The sequence below is a fragment of the Pseudorca crassidens genome, chromosome 16, assembly GCF_039906515.1.
Source record: "Pseudorca crassidens isolate mPseCra1 chromosome 16, mPseCra1.hap1, whole genome shotgun sequence".
In the NCBI taxonomy this organism is placed as follows: Eukaryota; Metazoa; Chordata; class Mammalia; order Artiodactyla; family Delphinidae; genus Pseudorca; species Pseudorca crassidens.
Window position 1 is genome coordinate 73,546,665 of NC_090311.1, and position 22,091 is coordinate 73,568,755.

The window sequence follows — 22,091 nt, forward strand, 5'->3', positions numbered from 1 at the left end:
AGAAAAATAGCCAATAAATGTATGAACATGAATAAAATTCAACCTTACTAAATACTATTTTATTTATAAAATTGGGAAAGATTTTTGAAATTTTAAGTCTAATGAGGATTTAGTTAGACAAACTAACATAATTTTGATGGAAATAAAACTGGATGCAAAATGCCTGGAGAGCAATTTGGAAATGCTAGGGGAGGCACTGGCTGGGACCGCCTACCCTGGCCAGGCACCACAGTAACCACCTGCATGAGTTATCTTAAAACAGGATGTCCTGGTAAGGAGTGCGGAACTAACAAGCTACCACCGACTGGAAGAATTCAGGGAAGGTCAAAAGGAGATAGGAGACTCCAGTCCATATGTCCTACCAAGCTCCCAGAATCCTTCTCACTGGAATCCATCTTGGCTGAGTGATGCGTGCACCACCAGGAAGGACCCTGAATCACAATGATTGGCCAGAGACAACCTGGAAACTAATCCCGTCACCATAAAACCCGAGACTGCGAACCACATGACAGAGCAGTCCTCCTGGGTTCCCTTACCCTCCTGCTCTCCACCCGGGCGCCCCTTCCCAATAAAGTCTCTTGCTTTGTCAACACGTGTGTCTCCTCGGACCATTCATTTCCGAGTGTGAAGCAAGAGCTCACTCTTGGGCCCTGGAAGGGGTCCCCCTTCCTGCAACAGAAATATTAACAAAGGCTCATAATACCATAATTTCATGTTTTAAGATACACATATATTCAGTGGAATAAAAAGGAAAACAACCAAATCGATAGTGATTACTTCTAAGTAACAGGGTCACCGGTAATTTTTATTTCATTTTATGCTTCAAACTTTTCTGTATTTTCTTCCATGAAGAAATATACATTTATAATGTGGAAAAATACTCATACCTTAAAAGGTTATCTGTATCAGTAAAATCTGAAATCTACTTGCTCCAATTAGATGCTTATACTTTAAAACAAAATGTATTTAAGTCAGAGCTCCCTGTTTTCCAAGCACAACGTTTCAAAAGAATTCTCTTAAAAATTGAGAGCTTTAAAAATGTTAATGATAACAACAAAGTGCTTTCTCAATTAGAAAAGTTCCTTCTTTCTCCTTTACAATTCTGCGACAGGCTTCTTGCCAGGCATTTTCTGAACTTTGTGCCATTACCCTTAATATTTTATCAGCGTACTTTGGCTCTGAACACAGACTTCCCCCGTGAAACTGAAGCAAGAATATGATGAGAGGGTTGACTGCAGTTGAAAGACACAGCTGGAACAGCATCCAGATAGTCGGGCGAAGCCCATATGTTTATGGCCACCACTAACGACACATGGAATTCCTTCAAACAATTATGGCCACATCTCTCTTTTTCTTCAGCAATTGTTTCCAAAATAAATGGAAACAAGCAATCCTGGTAGTGGGAGTATAGTGCTCTTTCCTGAAAGAATTCTCCCATGTCCTCCATCAAGCAAGGACACATCATTCTCAGGGGTGATTAAACCACCCATTAATATAAGTAAATAATAACCTCAAAGGACAGTGTCCTCCAGACAAAGAGTTTCACCAGCATGGCAGTAACACTTTGTCTTCTCAGGAGAGAAGTCAAAGAGTTGGAAATGGGACGTGGATATGCTCCACTTGCCCCGCCCGGGCCTGCGCTCTGTCTCTCCTCCCCACTGCTTCGCGCCTGGGACGCTGACCCAGCGCCTGTGGCAGTCGCTGCCTGGCTCCATGGCCAGGGCCGCGCTGAGCAGCCTCTCATCATGGTCCCCTTCTCACGGGGTTCCTGCCTTACTCGGTCCTCCCCTTGCCCCTTCAGCCCCTGGGCGCTCATGGCTTCCAGCTGTTGCCAGTTTCTGTGCCTTGGCACCTAACCCTTGACTCTGTCTACTCTAAGTAGCTCCTTCATTCAAGTTCATTTAAAGCATCTGGAGTTCATTCTGTTTCCCCTCAGACCAAGACTGATAGAACACCTGCCCCACCAAGTCCTGGGGTGGTGGAGAACCCCGCATTCAGTACCTGGGCTGCCTCTTTCTCCACAAAAGCACTAACTTTTAGTGGGCGGGCTCCGTGCCTTACGTAGGTTAAAAGCCATATTCCTTAGATCTTCGCAGACATTGTTTTGAAAAGACTGACTTCTGATTGTTCAACCCAAGTCAATTTTACAACTACAGTAGAACCATAATACAGTTTTCTCTTTATTTTCTTTTTCTTTCCTCTTCCCTCTCTCTCCCCACCCTACCCCCATTTCTGTCTCTGTCTCTCTCTCTCTCTCTCTCCCCGCCCACCGGCTCTGCCAATGCATTTTCACCACATGGTCATGTTTACTCCGGTACATTACTGGAAGTATCTTGGCATCTTGTGATGTTCCTTGATAAATGTGCTGTAATGTTTATCAGACCTTTGAGAAATATGTGTGGACTCAGCAGCACTTAAAACTTTCTTTAGTATTTCCTTGGCTTCTATACAACTTTTACCTCTAAAGGCATTTGTTTACATGTTCCTCCACCAAAACCACTGTTTTAAATACATACATGCATCTGTTTTTGTGCCAACTTCAAATCTACGGAAGTGGGATTTCTGTAAACCACGGCCTCATTCTAAAGTCGGAGTTTCTTATTAGGGAGGGGAGGTCGATGGATTACCCTTGTGGGGCCTGTGAACCTACCTGGAATTGCATTCAAAGAATGTGTACATATGCTTTGGTAAAGTTTTAGAATACAGTTTCAGGAATATTTAACACATGAATGCTAACCAATAAGATGACACCAAGTTTGTGTTCAGCATTACTTTCTTTCAGTTATCATAAGAGACACAGGAGAAAATAGTAACAAAGAATGGAAGGTCTGTGAAAGAAGACACAACTGAATCAAGTTCTCTTTCTTTAAAACTCCTATATATTTTATTAGAGTAAAAATCCTTTTATCATTCTGCTACAGAAATAGATCTTCATTCAACAGATGACATGAAATCTTATTTCAGAAGAACTCCTAGAATTCTATCAAAGAACTTCAGACCTGGAATGGAACAGACCTCTAGCCTTCCTTCCTGTCTTTCATCAAGGTTCACTGAGGGTCCCCACTGGGCCGGGCACATCTTACAGAGACCAGTTGCAGTGGAGATGACACCAAAGTCCGAGCCGTGTAGGTGACCACAGATTCTAAAACTTCCTACTCCCAGGATGCCTTCTCTGTAGAACACGCCTCCCAAACTGTCATCAAGACTGCCACATTTTTAGTGACAGAAAGTGTACTTTCTCACACAGCAGAAGTTAGCTGTTAAAATAATTCTCTTCAAAACACTTTTCTCATCACAAACCTCCAATGATTCTCCAACCTTACAGAATTAAAAGCATGGACTGTTGGCTGTACTCTCCAAAGCCCTCGTGACTGGGACCACACTCAGCCATTCTCTTTCACTTCCCTTCTTTCCCTGTATATAACCTGCACTACAGCCCAGCCTGGACACTCACCATTACACCAGCATGTCCCACGACCTCCCATCTCCACGCCTCTGTGCCTGAAGCCGTCAGACACTGCACTGTTCCTCCTTTCAGCTCCACCTGGTCAAGCTGCACCACCTAAGGCCAACCCAAATTCCACTATTCATCAGGTCCCTCCAGCACGAAGTATACATATCACCGTTGATCCCCGAAGAGCCCTGTCACAGGCTCCGCTATCATCCACACACCTACCATTCTCGTGAAGTCTGCAGGCTCCTTGATCTGATGGGACACACTGTGTCCCCTTTTTATATCCTCTGCAGAACATACTGTTCACTGCATCTTAGAATACAGGTGTTAGATGACTCTGGATTTCACTAGAGTGACCGGTATCTGCTTCCCGATCTCTCTTAAGCACTTACCCCTCCTCCTCTACACCGCACAGCCCACTCCCCTTGGATCACCCAGCACAGCCCTCCAGATTTTGGCACAGATTTTGGGGCAGTCGCCCCTGCTTGTTCGGCTAGGAACTGACGTTAAGAGAAGCAACTTTAATTTTCTGAATCCTCAATCTCTGGAACAAAGGAGGTGTCCCACACACAGAGCTGTGAGGAGGAAATGATAGTAAGTGGGACGGCATAACGGATTCAGGTCTGTAGAACCTTTCCATCCCTCCGTTAAAGCTGACAGCATTGGTTTTTGTAACAGCACCAAGGACACATCACGGCTGGCGCAGTGACTTTAAGCAACCGAAGCCCCAGAGCCTTCTCACATCTACTGGGGTGAGCTCTGCATTTCCCTGGCCCGGACTGGGCCAACAAGTGCAAACAACTTCTCTTCTTTTTCACTATGGTTTTAATATAAACTATATTAAAATGTCTCTGATTCGCTTTATTATGCTAGTATTTGTCTTTCAACGGGAAACTTCTATTGGACTGTTAGCAACACCCCGAGAACGAGAGAAGAGAAAAACAACAATGTGATAAGCTCTTATTCCTGGCTTTTTAGAAAAACTTTTACATGCGATGTGACACTTGATCTGTTTGTTTTCCCTCACTTTTAAGGAGTATTAGGAATGTACGGCATAGCAGCATGGTAACTCCCTAGTGAGGACAGATGCTCTCCGCAGCTTGTGAGAGGACAACACTTGAAAAGAGAAAGGCAAGAATTAAAATGAGATGTATTCACTTTGCCATCACTTCACTGTTCCTCTCAAAAAAAAAAAGGCAAACTATCAGCTTAGATCGTTATGGCCACAAGAGAAATTCTAAAGCCTGGAAATCAATGACAGCAAATTTAGCAGAAACTCATCACATCTCTACAAGTTATATTTTTCACAGCAGAGTCTCTCAATGATACTTATAAATTAGAAAATACAGCAAAGGAGTTTGAAGCTAGACTTCTGAAAGTTAAACTAGGTCATATCTGCTAAATATTATAAATGATTCCTCAGGAAATTTTAGGAATTTTCATTTTGCAACTGTAATTAAAAACTTAACCACTAGTTTAGACAGCTTGGAAAGAACATATAAGAAAGACACGGAAACATGAAAGTTTTTGCAAGTCCTATTTCCAAAATTCTCCTATGTTCATACTAATCAGTACAAGTCTCCAATCCACACCACTTTATTTAATATTTCCTATTTTACTGCCCACTTTTAGGAGTTTAGGTGACGAATATTAAATATCCTCTCAGCTTCCTAGCTACTAAAATATAAACCATGGCATATTGTTAATGAAGTAAAGTATATGATGAAGGTAAAACCTCAAAACAAAAAGCCACCAATATTCACAAAAATATTTTCCAAAGACAAATAACAATTACTGAATTCTCAAGTTCAGAACTGTTCACATATATACAGTTGGGCCAACAGTACTTCAGAGAATACTTGTTAAAAGACAAAGACAAATAAGAAATTAAAAATCAAAGAAAATATGTGGCATGGTACTTATATGCCTAACGGTATAAAACCCTTCCCTAATGAAATATGAGCAGGAAAGGGGGGATTGCTTTGAAAATTATGAGATTTTATTGTTGAAGAAGATATCTTATTAGCACCTTCAGTTGATAACTCTGAGATGATCCAAATTTTATTATGATTTACATAACAAACATATTATGTGCTACCGACCTGCAACATTTCCCTGCACCAACACTCAATTACTCTCCCTACTCCATTTCAAGGGGAGCAATGAAGTTTAAAAATACACACATGGGGTCATTCTTCTACTGTATAGTTCCAGCAAGTTCCAGCTGTCCTGCCAGCCAGTGCCCCTGCCACCCCGCTCTACTCCCACCCCACTGCCCGACATCCAAGACTAGATTTGGCCTTAATCTGGTTCCCAGATTGGTCTCCTTGGAACACAGTGCAGCACGGACCACCTCTGCAACTACCAGACACTAAACAGCAATGTAACTGGAGAGCAGTCCTACTGTCCAGCCAGAAATGACCAAGATTTTCAAACCAGCAGGAGGCAGCTTTGGGGAGTGGGGCTGTGAGGCTGACTCATAACTGAGCCAAAAGGGAGTACTTCCGGGCTGCATCCAGCAACACACACACTCTAATGTTACTGTGGACTGGAAAGATTTCATGTGCCCTGTGGACTAACTTTATTGTGTTCCTGGAAAAGACATGGGAGTTGGATTGGCTGGCAGCTTTCAACGGACCTACTCTTCTCTGTAACATCTGCTTCCACTGATGAAACTTTAACGGAGCTTTTTTCTCTTGATAGAGTTCAAGAGGAGACATGGTACAGGCACCAGCTTTTCTGACATAAGTATTAATAAGTACAGAAGCATTAGAAGTACCCTTTCAGAGCAGGAGAAAAGTCTTTTCCCCTCTGACTCGTTATCTTAGAATCCAAGATTTTAGTTGGAGAAAGGTTAGATTGCTTCATTTGTGCTCTGGCCTATCCAGAATTGCCGCTTAGGTAAGTTTTCCAATCTTAGAGAGTAAGGGGATTCTCATGGCCTTGACAAAGAACATGTTTCAGGATTCCCACTGGGAGTTTATTACGTGCAACCTCATTCATGTGGCTGTCACTCATTCACAATATCAAAGTTTTGAGCTAAGCTGGGCTTTACTTTGGGAATGAAGAAGGTGTGTAATAAGTAAATGAATGTAAAAAAATGTGTGGGCAAGTGAAATGCTATTCACACACCAGCAGATCCTTTAGAAGCCGAATTTACACATTTTAAACCATATAATACCTATAAAAACATAACAGCGAATCACTGGACTGGTCTCCTCAAGAACATTAGGTCATAATTTGATAATGCAATCCAGAAGGAAAGAAAGCTTTCTTCTAGTAATAGCTTTTGGATTGAAATTTTCCCCTAGATAGCACAGATAGCCCATTGATTATTCTAGATCAGCAAGGATTTACTGAAATGTCTGTTCTCACATAATCTGTTGATGATTCCCAGACAGGCTAATGAACTTGCCCAGTTTTATTCCATTTTCGTTTCCTCAGGGTCCCTGAATTTCAGTTCAGTGATTTTATATTTTTATCTCCATCAAACAAGGATTAAAGAAAATTCAAGGCAGAAAATTTAAAACCAACTCGTTTTCCTGTTTTAGGAAGAAAGTGGAAAACACCCTACCTGGAACCAAAAAAAAAATGGGAATTACGGATCAATTTCAAGGCTTTGTTTCTCTTCCCTGAGTCTGGAGTGGGTTTTATGCTTACTCAGGTCTTTTTGCCCTTCTGCTACATCAGCACATACACATGTATCACTTCTTCACTTTCTGTATGCTTTTACTGCCTTAAGCATTTCTTTTGCTTTTTCATCCACAAGCGAATTACAAGTCCCTTCCAAGTTAATGGCTCTCTCTGCCAATAAGGTGTCCGGAAAAGGATACAGCATTCCAAGTACAGATTTTCCCCACAGTCACATAAACTAGATTTTTTCCACATCTGCTGATCACGTCTGAAGTCTCTGGGTAAGTAAGCTAAATTCTCATGGATCCTTGATGGAATTGTGTTTCTGGTAATCTGTGGTCACTTCCAGCTCTCTTTGTTTGATCATTTATCTAATAACATTCAAAAGCTTAAGGTGGGCAAATGGTTATTATCAAAGTAAAATCGGTATGAGTCCTGGTTGTGCTGATGTGAACTCTGTTTCCTCACTCATAAAATGGTTTTGATAAATTACCTATTTCCTAATACATGCTTAGTAAACATTAGTATGTGTTACTACACCTGCACCCCCAAACATCGCTAAACTTACAGCAGTTTGATGACTGAGTCTTCGCTTGGTATTTCTCCTCAGCCTCTTTTCCTGCCTTCTCTGCCTCTGCTCCCAGGGTATCCCCTTTGGCAACTGTCTGTGTCTTTTGCCTGGATAATCCATCTCCTCACGCAGCTTTAACTTCTCCCAACACCCTGACGCTTTCCAGTTCTGGTTTCCCAGCTTTGGCCTCCCTACGGTTCCAGCCACCCAGTAAACAACTTCTCACTCTTCAGTTTCAACATGGCAGGTCCAAAATGTATTATTACTGTCCTCTCTCCTTTTGGGAGAAATGGGGATCTCAGCTCAGGAAGGAACATGCTTGTGCAAAAAGCCATTCAAAGATTAACAGATCACCAGCATGTGATCCTGTCCTACTTGACAAGGTCTGTGCTCAGAACTAAGTTCCTCCTGGTTCTCTCCCATGTGAGTAATTCCTCTTCAGCAGTACCAGCCAGTGTGGCACTGTCCACTATTAGGAATCATCATGCTTATTTTTTGCTTTGAATAATTCCAAAATTTATGAGCTTCATTTATATCTGAAAACGTTTCCTTTCTTCACCTAAACCAGATTTAACTTGTCCTTTGGGGATGCTGTCATAGGGAAAGCTCAGGACTATACAGTCACAGTTTTAAAATCACCTTTAAAAGTTGACCAACTCGGGCTTCCCTGGTGGCACAGTGGTTGAGAGTCCGTCTGCCGATGCAGGGGACACGGGTTCGTGCCCCGGTCCGGGAAGATCCCACATGCCGTGGAGCAGCTAGGCCCGTGAGCCATGGCTGCTGAGCCTGCGCGTCCGGAGCCTGTGCTCCACAATGGGAGAGGCCACAACAGTGAGAGGCCCGCGTACCGCGAAAAAAAAAAAAAAAAAACACGTTGACCAAATCATGCTACCAGCTACAGTGGCTGGTATTAGGTACCAACATTGAAAAAAAAGATTAAATATATGTTAGGCAATAATTTTCCCAAGACCTCCAATATTTTTACACTAACTATCCTGTCTTTTCAGGGTTTATTCATTATTGGATAACTATTACTTTTATCCTTGGTAGAGGTGGTCATGATTGTGCAAGTCTGAAGATCTGACAGAACTACATCTGGGTATTAGGAGGGAAATCATGTCATGTTAACAACTCAATACTCAATGGCTTCCTCTATCTTTCCTCATTCAAAAAAGTACTGATGAAAGATCACAGGGGGCTTCCCTGGTGGCACAGTGGTTAAGAATCTGCCTGCCAATGCAGGGGACACAGGTTCGAGCCCTGGTTCAGAAAGATCCCACATACCGCGGAGCAGCTAAGCCCGTGAGCCACAACTACCAAGCCTGTGCTCTAGAGCCCATGAGCCACAGCTACTGAGCCCACGCACCAAGAGCCCATGCTCCACAAGAGAAGCCACCGCAGTGAGAAGCCCGCGCACCCCAACGAAGAGTAGCCCCTGCTCGCCGCAACTACAGAAAGCACACGCGCAGCAACAAAGACCCAACACAGCCAAAAAATTTTAAAAAATTAAAAAGATCACAGGGCCTTGAAACAACAAACATAATAGAGCTGGCTTCATTTCACATTTAGAACCTATGAAATTCTGATAGACTTTTTATTCCGCTGAGTCTGACCAATACATGGGGATGTGCTGTGGCAATGAAGAATATGCTGAACTGATCCTTTGTTTATAAGGATGAAATCACTCAAATACTGCAATATGCTTGTAGGGGCTAATCTAGAAAGAGATTAATGCTCTGTTTTCTAAAGTTCCAAAGTACACTTGCAAGTTTGGCCAATGCCTTTTGACTTCCATCTCACAATAAAAACTCAGGTCAATTGCCATGTAAAGAAAATTTTCAAAAGAGAATGTACAGAAGCTTAATGCCACGTACACCTCCTGGCACAAGTGGCCCATCACGACAATCAATCCACTCATTTAACCAGACAGGCTGGACCTTACCTGCAGCGGCTGACCCACAGACCCCAGAGTTAGTAAAAAAGAATGCCAGCCACTTAATAACCTATCCCTCTTTCTTTTACCATATGATGTGGAAGCAAAAGAAAACAAAGTGGACTACATTTTGCGCCAGATACCACAATATAAATATATCATGTAAAACGTTATGGATCTTGATTTTGGCACTTCCACTGTATACTTTAGACATTTTTTGCTGTATTCAGCAAAACTGACAAGTGCATTCTCCAATATTTCACAGACATTCCCATCAAGCCTGGCTGCAAGTCAGATCTCAAGGTCTGACCAGATTTCCTCACTTCGGTGGCACCTCTTATAGTCTCTTGTTCTCTTCAAGTTTCCATGATTTTTGTTTTCCTATGTTTGTACATTCTTCAGCTTTCACTTACTTGGCCTTGAATTTGATCAGCTCTGAGAGTCTCCTGGCCACAAAGTTCTCTTAGAGTGAGGAGGAACTGGCCCATCCCAGGTTGGGAACACAGCACGTACAGGCTCTTTCTGACATAAATCAACAAAAAGAGACACGTGGGGAAACCAGTGTTGTGAGGGAAAGCAGTGCCAACTTAAAAGCAAACACTTGAAAAAGAGTTTGGTTTCCAACTGAATCCTGGACTCACACCTACAAAAAGTTGACTTCTACCATTGGACCTATTTTCATTCGACTGTAGGCTCCCAATTCTTTCCTGATGGAAACATTTCCTAAGAGATTTTTTTCCAGTCATTATGGAAATGGCTGCTTTTATCAGTGGCTGACATGAACTTCAAAACCCATGAGGTCTTGAAGTGTGTTGATGAAAAGGATTATACAGGCACTTACTCCAGACTCCTGGAAGATGAGGATGTGCTCCCAGGAATCAGTCCCACGCCAACGCTTGCTCTGGAGTCTCCAGAAGAGTAGCCCAGCCACCTCCTTCAGTTAGTACTTTTTTTCTAAGACAGACTTAAGGAATCAATAGCCTGAACCGTTTGTTAATCATCTGCTCTCGACAACCCTTACCCATAGGAGCACAATGCCTTTTATAATATTTAAGCACACAAACACTTCTAAATTTTTCTAAGTGATTTTATCAAAATAAATAGACAGATGGAACTAATTAACACACAAGGGAAATCACAATAAATCATGTTTAAAACTCTGTATTCGGGCTTCCGTGGTGGCGCTGTGGTTAAGGATCCGCCTGCCAATACAGGGGACACGGGTTCAAGCCCTGGTCCAGGAGGATCCTACATGCTGCAGAGCAACTAAGCCCGTGCGCCACAACTACTGAGCCTGTGCTCTAGAGCCCGAGAGCCATAACTACTGAGCCCACGTGCCACAACTACTGAAGTCCACGCGCCTAGAGCCCGTGCTCCGCAACCAGAGAAGCCACCACAATGAGAAGCCCGCGCACCACAATGAAGAGTAGCCCCTGCTCGCCGCAACTAGAGAAAAGCCTGTGCACAGCAACAAAGACCCAAAGCAGCCCCCAAAATTAATTAATTAATTTAATTAAATAATAAATAAATAAATTTATTTTAAAAACTCTATATTGATGGGTTTCTCTGCCAGTTCCTTCCAATGGAAACTGATTTAGGCCCCAGGGAGCTTAAAGTCCTTCACTGGCTCATTTTTTAGTGTTTATCTCACGTACATTTTAAACTTTGTCAGTGTCTCCGCCTCTAGGATTTGTGCATCTCCTCTTGTAATTACAAAGGAAACAACTTTCTTTCCAGCCCCACCTATAGAGAGTTAGCGACTTCCATCTGTGTCTCGGCATCATCTAGTTTCACACAAACTCATCATCCTGTTCATAAATTCTTAGCATCTTACCTTACAAAATCTTAAATCATACCCCTGAAGAATGAACTTGACATCTTTTATAACATAGAATGAAGAAGTCTTTTTGTCTGTAAAGGAATTAAAATAACCTTTGACCTTTCAGGAAAAAACCTAAGGAAGGCTGCGTGTTACTTCTCAGCAAGTTCCTCTGGTTCCAACAAATATTCATTTATGTCGATCATAACTAATGTAAGGAAATGATAAGCAAAACAGATTACCAGAGTCTCCAGTGGAAAACTATGCATGGTTTAGAGCTCATCTTTCCAGGTTCTCTGATGCTAGCCTTTCACTGCCTTTGAACTATTTATAACTCCTTAAATTTTATATAACTAAGAGCAAAGCAAAATAAGTGTTGTCTACAGACATGCAAATAAATTCTGTCCCATGGTGATTCAATTAACTTCATTTCTCCTTCCCATTAGAAAAATGTTAGCATCAGCTAACATTTATAAATTCATATGACATTCCTTTATTCCATATAAATTTGTGCTTCTCCTGTGAGAGGCTGTAACATCTGTCTGGTTCTCTCACTAATAATTAGATAAATAAAATCTCTAACACGTGTTCAATTTATATCTGTGTGAGAGTCAGGATTTTCCATTTGGCGGTAAAATTATCCTTGAACTCTAAAACAAGTAATTCCCAAGGCCATTAATAAAGACAACTTAAATCCCATTAAAATAGATTCTGAAAAGCATTTTTTTTGCAACAGAAATTTCTCTGCGTTCAATTTTACTTTAAATAAATGTATTTAAAGACTTAGAAAATGTATTCTGTGGTGTTTGGTGGTGATGTATTTACGGTGATGAGATTTCACCTGGAATGTACATGTGAGCTTCTCTGTGGAAGGTAACATAATATATGAGTTCTACAATTTAACAAGAAGCAAAACTATTAGATACAGACACACCACGGAACTGGAAAATAGTGGAAACTGTCACTTGGGGACTCACCAATCTGCTGCGAGAATGTAACCTACAGTAATTTAACACCCTTGATGGAATAAGGGTTCCTTGAGAAAACCAATCCCGTTCTCACACCTGGCAACAACCAGGCTTCTTTTAGCATCATTAACTCTTCCCACAATATATGAATTCACAGTGGACTTACGATCAAAACCAAAAACAGAGCTAAGAATGTGTTTGCTTAAAACGTGCTGATGAAAAACAGCTAGCATTATGTCATGTTTCAAATGACCACAATTCCCTCAAAAAGGAACAATTTTTCTCACTCCTTTGCCCTTCTTCTTAGTATAATTTTATTTTTAGTTTCCATAAAACAGAGGGCCAACACTCAGTTTCTTTCACACTATAGAAAAAGAGGAAACAGAAAGTACTGTCTTAACAATAAAAGAACAATTTAGCAGTTTTCATTCTTTCCCTACTGTGATTTGTAACTGGGTGAAGAATGTTCTATGGCACTATACCAATATATATGGTGAATACCCAAAGCTGTTCATACCAATTACTCCTTTCCATGTACCAGCAAAAGGGCTGAAAATGCCTACTTCCCAGATATTTAGCCTGATGTTTTTCCTCTAGAAAATTTCACAAAGATTTCAGATTTTACAGATATCTTGTTCATATTGAAAATATTTACAGTTCTATTTTAATGCCCGAAGCTATTGTCCTTGGAATCTAAGTCGGGCTTTCAGTAAGTGGCCAGCTTTTATTTTTAAAAAAATCCCACTGGAACAAATGCTCAGTTTTAATTTCAGTTTCTTTTCTCTGATCACACTTTACAGAACTTAATAGTTTTTACTCCCAAGAGCAACAGAAATTTTCAACAAGTAAGAAATAATAGAAGCTAGTCCCATTTGTCTCATTATCTTGGACCTACAGATAGTGAGAAGAAATGGCTGATGAAATACTTCTGATGCTTGACAGCTTTTGGTAATGACCTAAAGGGTTGAAATGGAATTATTATTTAGTCCAATAGTTTGGTTATTAGACGTAAACTTGCCTTTGCCAGATGAGGGACAGGAAGGAATAATGGGCTGGCTTTCTGTCACAGCTCTCAAAGGGGAGGGGGAAAAGAAGTAAATGAACCATGTGCCAAGAACTGCTTTGTTACTGAGTGTCATACTCACGATAGCAATATAATTGCCTCTACCAGGATCTGCCACAAATTCCATTTTTTATTCAGTAGAATTCATAGAATTTGGTAGGCAGGAGGGCAAGAGAAACGATCCAGCAACCTTTAGGTACCTACTGTGAGGGCCCCTACATAATCTAATATCTAATATGCGGCCCAGGCTCAACACACAACTGGGGACTACAAACTTTGGAACAGGTAACATTCTATAAGTGTTTTTCTGGACTCGTACAAAATATGCAATATATTTTGCCAGTCAAAAAAGAATTTTTTTTTACATGATGGCTCTGGTCCCAGTTAAAAAAAAAACCTGGATATATAATTTTTTAAGACAGTAGAGAAAACATATTGCAAATGCATGTCAGGACATTTTGTCTTCTAGTGAATGGCGTTGGAAACCAAGCACCATTCATAAGGTTCTCTCCTGGGGTTGTTTCTGACACAGGGAGTGCAGCTTCTCAGTGTTGCCAACTTCCAAGAACTTCAAACCTTTTGCTGTGCCAGCAAAAAGAAAAGCCTTTGATGTGAGAGCCAGTTGCTCACAGCTGATCTGAGTTGGAGGTTTCAGGCTTAAGGACAGACTACATCGGTATTTATGGCACCTCGGTTCTAACAAACTTTACCCACGAGCAACCTAAATCAACAAATAATCTTCGACGAAAGTTTTATACTGGTCCCTGTCCTGCCACCTCCTTTTTTCCTCAGAATACCTGGGAACGACTGACCTGAATGGGGTTCCAGCCTCTCTGATAGGGCGAGAAGTGACTTAGGTGTGTGGAGTTAAGAAAAGGCCTGTTGTCATCAAAAAAATCTACAAACAATAAATGCTGGAGAGGGTGTGGAGAAAAGGGAACCCTCTTGCACTGTTGATGGGAATGTAAATTGATACAGCCACTATGGAGAACAGTATGGAACAGTATCCTTAAAAAACTAAAAATAGAACTACCATACGACCCAGCAATACCACTACTGGGCATATACCCAGAGAAAACCATAATTCAAAAAGAGTCATGTACCACGATGTTCACTGCAGCGCTATTTACAAGAGCCAGGACATGGAAGCAACCTAAATGTCCATTATCAGATGAATGGATAAAGAAGATGTGGCACATATATACAATGGAATATTACGCAGCCATAAAAAGAAACGAAATTGAGCTATTTGTAGTGAGGTGGATGGACCTAGAGTCTGTCATACAAAGTGAAGTAAGTCAGAAAGAGAAAAATAAATACTGTATGCTAACACATATATATGGAATCTAAAAAAAAAAGGTTCTCATGAACCTAGGAGCAGGACAGGAATAAACATGCAGACGTAGAGAATGGACTTGAGGACACGGGGAGGGGCAAGGGTAAGCTGGGATGAAGTGAGAGTGGCATGGACATATATACACTACCAAATGTAAAACAGATAGCTAGTGGGAAGCAGCCGCATAACACAGGGAGATCAGCTCTGTGCTTTGTGACCACCTAGAGGGGTGGGAGGGAGACGCAAGAGGGAAGGAATATGGGGATATATTTATACATATAGCTGATTCACCTTGTTATACAGCAGAAACCAACACAATACTGTAAAGCAATTATACTCCAATAAAGATGCTTAAAAAAAAAAGGCCTGTACCCTTCCTGCCCTTCTCTGTGCACAAGACCTCTTGAAGCAACTGAAACCTCAGTCAGAAATCCTGAATATTCATCCTCTGAAACAAAACATCCATTTATTAATCATAAGCTACACTCTGGCAATGGACGCTCTGATATTTATTTTTGTATCTTTCAAGCATAAATCAAGGCCTACACAGGGGCACTTTAATATTTGTTGTACTTTTCACCACTCACATCTCAATTAGGGGTGCATTTTCCAACAGAAACACAGAAATGCAATAGTCGGGCAATGAATTGGTAAAGCCAAATACTCTTCCTACAGATAACGTGCTATGATTTCAAAGCACTTACTGAAATCTATATTTCACAACTGAGAAATGTCCACACTCATAAGCAAATATAAATCCACAGACCACAATATTCAGGCAGTATAACATCCAACATGGAGGCTAATTTCACACCAGGACCAGAGAATTGACATTATTTTATATGTACCCCTTGTATATTCTAAAGTGAGATATCTAATTATACATGTGAATTATGTTCAGCAGTGTGTATTTTAATTACATATGGTTATTTCAATGCAAAATAAGTTTTCTTATCACAGCAATTAAGAAATTAAAGCACCAAGAAAATAAATTGCAATTTTTAATGTGAGCACCTATGAAAATTCTAATCTAATCAAAATCTAATAAATTCATGTTATCTGACTCTATTAGGTCCCAGAGTTTCAGACAGGTAAGTTTTGATAGCATGGTTTACATAGTACAGTACAAAGGCTAGAAAGTTATTTCTTTTCTTTGTGAGATGAAGCCATTTTAGAAGGCATCTCAATGTTGCTGGAGTGTTAACACAGTTATATTTGCACAAATATGATTTTGTTGATTAAATACCTGCTTTTCTTCACAAAGGAATTAACTGCTAACTTAATATGTGACTAGAGGTATTACGGAAAACATTCTGGCAAAAACACTAGTAGGCGCTAAAGAGTCCTGATGACCAAGAACCTCTGTGGAAAGAGGTGTGGTCATATGGAAAACGTCTGGGGTAGAACCAGGGCAAGAGAAAAAAGCAAACCAACAGGGCCCTGCTAGAAAGAGAACCAGAGGTTAACTCGGGAAACTAGTCCCAAATATAAGAATAGCTTAAAATCAACAAAATGTTAATGAAAAACCTATGGGAGGTAGAGGCCAGAGACTCCAAATATTACCATGTCCCCCTCTTCTAACCCCACACACAATCTCAAAACAGCGAGTTTAATTTCACACAGGAATGCTTGTGGTTTCTAAGTAAGTAGCAACCCAGTCCACTTAGGAAAAGCAAGAAGAAGCCTTTCCAACTGGTCTTTAAGAGAAAAGAGCTACTGGTTTCCACACGATGAAAGGGAATTGAAAAAAAGGTCTCCATCTTGATGATGTCGGAACAGGCCACGGAAGAAAAAAGGAACGTTTTTTCAAAGGAAAAGATGCAAGACTTGAAGACACAAGTGAAAATGGAACAAGAAGAGGTATGACCTTGGAAGGGTGAGAAGAAGCAGAGGTATACGGAAATGTGAGGGGAAAAAATCTAGAGGGAAAACGGAAAAAAGAAAGGCAGGCAAAACCAGACAGAGGGCTCACGAACACCAATGGGGAAAGTGAGATCATCCCACGACGAAAACGGCAGAACTGAGAGGTGACCCATTAGCACAGTGTCCACAGGCGCAGTCTCTCAGGTTGTTCAAGAGACAGGAGCGGCCGGGGCAGGGAAGCTGCCGCTGGAAACCCCAGAGTCTAATCCAGACTCAACCGCTGCTGCAAAGGTTTCCCCAAAACTCAACTGAAATTCACCTTCCAGAATGGAATTTAATACTCACACCAAAAAGGAAAAACAATTAAAAAGAAAAAAACATATCCAATCCAGGAATGTAACGGAAAAACATCCACTCAAACCTAAGGTGTTTCTTCCTTTGTCCGGTCAGAATGGTGAGTTTCCACAAACTCTGTGTAATTCTTCCTGAAGACCTCAGATGGAAAATCCCCAACATGGAGGAAGTGGTACAGAGTTGCCAGAGCCCAAGAAATAATTCCCCAAATGTACTGTAATGTGAAACCCAACCAAGTGTAAACCGAAATCACATGAAGAGTCTCAGCTATCCACCGAGCAACCAGCTTTTCTGTTTTTAACTTGACAGCCCCACTGACTTTGGGACCGCAGAGGCTGAGTACAAGTTAAGTACAAATGCTCTCACCTCCATCTTTCCTCAAGATAACCAAACGCAAAACAGTAGAGCTGGAGGTCAAAAGCGGGGTAGACACTAAAACGTGTGCCCTGGCAGTTTAGGAAAAAAAAAAAAGGAATCAAACAAACCAAAGTTCATAAGGCTAAAATAAGGCTGTCTACTTAGCTTCCTGCATTTGTACTTGGTTTAAGTAAATAGTCACCAAACCCAGAACAATTCCTCCATGAAAACAAAAACAAAGAAAAATCTTGTGATCTGGACACAGCTGCTTTTCAAAATTTTCAGAGTCAGGCTTCTACTCACTAGCAGTTTCGGTTTACCAAGGAACTTTAAGAGAAAGCAGATGTAACCTAAATACAGTGACTGCAATACATACTGTAATTCGTCTGGAATTGCAAGCCATAAACCCTAAGGGTCTGCAGGAGACCCACTCGCAATTCTGATCTGCTACAAGAAAAGCATTTACACGTCCAGAGTCCCTTTTCAGGCTTCCTCTTTTTTCTCTCGATTATTTGGAAGGTAAACAATTTCAACTTGGAAATTCGAGTTCAAGTACAGTGTTACACACACACACACACACGCGCACACACACACATGTTCGTCCCTAAAGCCGGTACAGTACAGACAGCCACAGAAGGAAAATCTCCCAGCCACGCCTGAGGTATCCCTGGGCTCCTCCGGGGGGACCACCCACCCCAGGCACAGATGAGACATCCCTCCGCTCCCTGCAGTGTGTGTCATCAGCTGAGCAGAGGCTGCCAACCTTCAGCAAGTTACGAAGAAATCAGAATAGAACTCCGAGAGATTCTGGACTTCTCTCCAAGAGGAAACGCCCACTTTAAAACAGCTGCAAGGTTTGGTGGTGTTGCTTTTTTCTAAACAACTTGTGACCAAAGGTACTTTATTCCTCCGTGACTCAATTTTACAGACCCCCCTGTTTCCAACCTCAGGATTATCCAGTTTGCTGATGGAACTGACTAAATTTATTCAGCATCTTTCAAGTACTATTTAACAGAATCAAAAACGTCACTTTGTCCTTGGAATACAAGAAAATAAGCACTTCCTCTCAAAGTTCTTCACTCTCAATTCCCATACAATAATTATTTTTAGTCAGATAAGGGGTGACAGAGACAAAAATCTAAAATGGCAACACTGTTCAGGGCTATGTTGTAGTTTTAGGTGAACACACTGTTCCACCTGGCAGTACAAGGACAAAGCAAAACCTAACCAAGCCACAAACTTCTGCGGCGGACAGTGTGTTAAGATTTTCATATTACTGTTTTTAGCGTGCGACTGTTGAATCTAGGCTTCTTACATACCTAGTACCTCAAAACTGCTTTTTAAATTGGTGATCCATGAAACAGAAACACAAACGTTAATAAGCTCTTTAACATGGTGCATACGCAGAGACATCTCCACTGCACTGCCAATGATAAAATGGGAAAAGCAAGAAACAGAAAAAAGGAAAAGAAAACATCAGTACAGAAGAGAATAGAAAATGGGAAGGACAAGGACAGGACAAGAAAAAAAGGTCTTTGCCTACCACAAACTAAGACATATTATGATATCTAAGAGACGAAAAGAACAAGTTCCAGAAAAATACAAGGGAAGGAGGAAAAGCGTGCATGTGTACGTGTGCGTGTGTGTACATCAACTTGGTTAACAAGGGAAATCACAAATCAGTGAGAAAGCACAGCTTATCTAGAAACTGGTGCTGAGAAAACTGACTCCTTTCATGGAAATAAATTTGGATCCCTATCTCATGTCATATACAAAAAGACACTCCAGAGGGATCAAAGATCTACACCTGAAAGGTAAAATCAAATAGAAAAAAACAAGATAACTCTGAGCCATTGGACTGGGGCTAGACCAGCACAGGCCATCGAACTTTCCATTAGCAGAGGAAGGAGTGATGAACACCAGGCAGGCCTTCCTCCCCTCCCTCCTGACCACAGATGACAGGCAAGAAGATGACCAGCACGTAACAGAGAGAATGCCAGCACCTGGGTCCCAGCTGCTACTAATGAAAGTCTCAGTTAAAATTTCAGGAAATCATCTATGGTTGACATAGTTTTTTTGATATCTATATTTTTATTACAAATATTTACCAATAATATCCCCAAACTGATAGCACATTAGGCTGTGTGACATCTATCAAAATCACAGGAGAGACATTAGGAAATGGGTGTGATCAATATTTTGGCAACTGTACCATTTATGTTAGAATCACTTTACTAGTAGAGAAATTTAAAAGGAGATTTTACATAAGTTACGGGAACAGATGATTTAAAAAAATTAGTGGAGAAGAGAAAAACAACTTCAATCATTTGGAACCCATGGCCCTTCCTGAATTAAGAATCATTTCTGGAAGCCTGTAGCCCTGTGACACTTCCATTGCTATTGATATGGGTGTGTGCATCTTCCATTTTAAACCTCTTCAATGAGCCCTGTGATTAATACTTTATTCTCTAGAGTTGTGTTTCTATTTCACAAAGCCTTAGCATTTCTTTTCAGAGAGCAAGAGAAAAAACTTGGGGAAGCAAACGTCTTTTCCAAAAAAGAAGACAAACATGAAATAGGAATCAGCTGTGTTCAGTGAGAACCCTTCACGTAAGAAAATATTTGTGGCTTCAAAAGAATAAAGACTGATTCCAATTAAAAAGCAGGTGCTTCAGATCTGCAGAACTTAGGTCTTCCTTAAAAATACTTTCCACGTGGAAGTGCTAACAGCTGGATGGTAATGTTAGTTATGATCGACCTGTTGCATTTCAAAAATGTTCTCAATCCAGTTTATGGGCAGGAACATAATATCTAGCACATAGAATTTTTTATCTATTGTATTTAATTGACTCTAAGATGTACATTTCAACACCAACCAAGTTGTGATGGCCGTGATGCATCTTAAAATTGACAGCTGTCAAAACTACAATGAGGGGCTCCCCTGGTGGCGCAGTGGTTAAGAATCCGCCTGCCAATCCAGGGGACACGGGTTCCAGTCCTGGTCCGGGAAGATCCCACATGTCACAAGCAACTAAGCCCGTGTGCCACAACTACTGAAGCCCGCGTGCCTAGAGCCCGTGCTCCGCAGCAAAGAGAAGCCACCGCAATGAGAAGCCTGCGCACCACAACGAAGAGCAGCCCCCGCTCACTGCAACTAGAGACAGCCCGCGTGCAGCAACGATGATACAACACAGCCCAAAATAAAAATAAATAAATTTATTTAAAAAACACAAAAAACTACAATGAGGTACCATCTCACACCAGTCAGAATGGCCATCATTAAAAAGTCTACAAAATAAACGCTGGGAGGGGTGCAGAGAAAAGGGAACCCTCCTACACTGTTGGTGGGAATGTAAATTGCTGCAGCCACTATAGAAAGCAGTATGGAGGTTCCTCAAAAAACTAAAAATAGGGCTTCCCTGGTGGCACAGTGGTTGAGAGTGTGCCTGCCGATGCAGGGGACACGGGTTCGTGGCCCGGTCCGGGAAGATCCCACATGCTGCAGAGTGGCTGGGCCCGTGAGCCATGGCTGCTGAGCCTGCGCGTCCGGAGCCTGTGCTGCGCAACGGGAGAGGCCACAACAGTGAGAGGCCCACGTACCGCAAAAAAAAACCTAAAAATAGAGTTGCCATATGATCCAGTAATCCCACTACAGGGCATATATACTCAGATAAAACTATAATTCGAAAGGATACATGCACCCCTATGTTCACAGCAGCACTATTCACAATAGCCAAGACATGGAAACAACCTTAATGTCCATCAACAGATGAATGGAAAAAGAAGATGTGGTACATATATATATACAATGGAATATCAATCAGCCATAAAAAAGAATGAAGCAATGCCATTTGCAGCAACATGGATGTACCTAGAGATTATCATATTAAGAGAAGTCAGAAAGAGAAAGACAAATACCATATGATATCACTTATATGTGGAATCTAAACTATGACACAAATGAACATATCTACAAAACAGAAACAGACTCACAGACGTAGAGAACAAACTTGTGGCTGCCAAGCGGGGGAGGGAGAGGGATGGATTGGGAGTTTGGGGTTAGCAGATGCAAACTAGTATATATAGGATGCATACACAACAAAGTCCTACTGTACAGCACAGGGAACTATATATTCAAGGTCCTATGATAAACCATAATAGAAAAGAATAAGAAAAAGTATATACATATATAACTGAATCATTTTGCTGTACATCAGAAATTAACACAACACTGTAAATCAACTATACTTCAATAAAATTTTTTTATAAAATCGACAGCCATAATAGCTCTTGGTCCTGTAGTGATCATGGATGGCACAGTTCCATTGTCTGTGCAAACTGGGACACAGAGGTTCATATTTTCATATTTCTTGTGTCAAAACACTTCTTACAGTTTTCAGACACAGAATACATGTTATGAACAGTTTTAGAGTTCTGGCACCCAGTGGAATTAATGCTCCTTAATTCTAAATGGAATTTTACAGAAAACCAGCAGCAACTCAGGAAGATGACCTTAAGAAGCATTAAGGGGGGGGCAGGGGGAGCAGATAAATTGGGAGACTGGGATTGACACATACACACTACTATGTATAAAACAGATAATAAGGACCTACTGTATAGCACAGGGAATCTACTCAATACTCTGTAATGGCCTATATGGGAAAAGAATCTAAAAAAGAGTGGATGTATGTATATGTACAACTGATTCACTTCACTGTACACCTAAAACTAACACAACAT

General features: G+C 41.1%; 1 protein-coding gene and 2 long non-coding RNA genes across 20 annotated transcripts in view; 2 read left to right on the top strand and 1 right to left on the bottom strand.

Moving 5' to 3' along the window:
- LOC137209341 (uncharacterized) overlaps positions 1-568 on the top strand; it is a 438,438-nt gene extending 437,870 nt beyond the window's left edge. Inside the window, exon 8 of the long non-coding RNA XR_010935992.1 lies at positions 263-568. This is a non-coding gene — a long non-coding RNA (uncharacterized lncRNA). The remainder of the gene's footprint in view (positions 1-262) is intronic.
- BICC1 (BicC family RNA binding protein 1) overlaps positions 1-22,091 on the bottom strand; it is a 302,473-nt gene that overhangs the window by 59,868 nt on the left and 220,514 nt on the right. The window contains exon 1 of one of the 18 annotated variants that reach the window (XM_067710920.1): positions 17,062-17,123. The exons of 16 other annotated variants lie outside the window; for them this stretch is intronic. The gene's annotated coding sequence lies outside the window, so the exon portion shown is untranslated. Of the gene's footprint in view, positions 1-16,985; positions 17,124-22,091 lie in introns of those variants that run through there. One more of the 18 variants, XM_067710919.1, reaches the window with a different exon arrangement.
- On the top strand, positions 5,887-11,074 carry LOC137209332 (uncharacterized). The gene is made up of 3 exons (XR_010935990.1): positions 5,887-6,202; positions 7,010-7,368; positions 8,666-11,074. It is a non-coding gene; the product is annotated as an uncharacterized lncRNA (long non-coding RNA).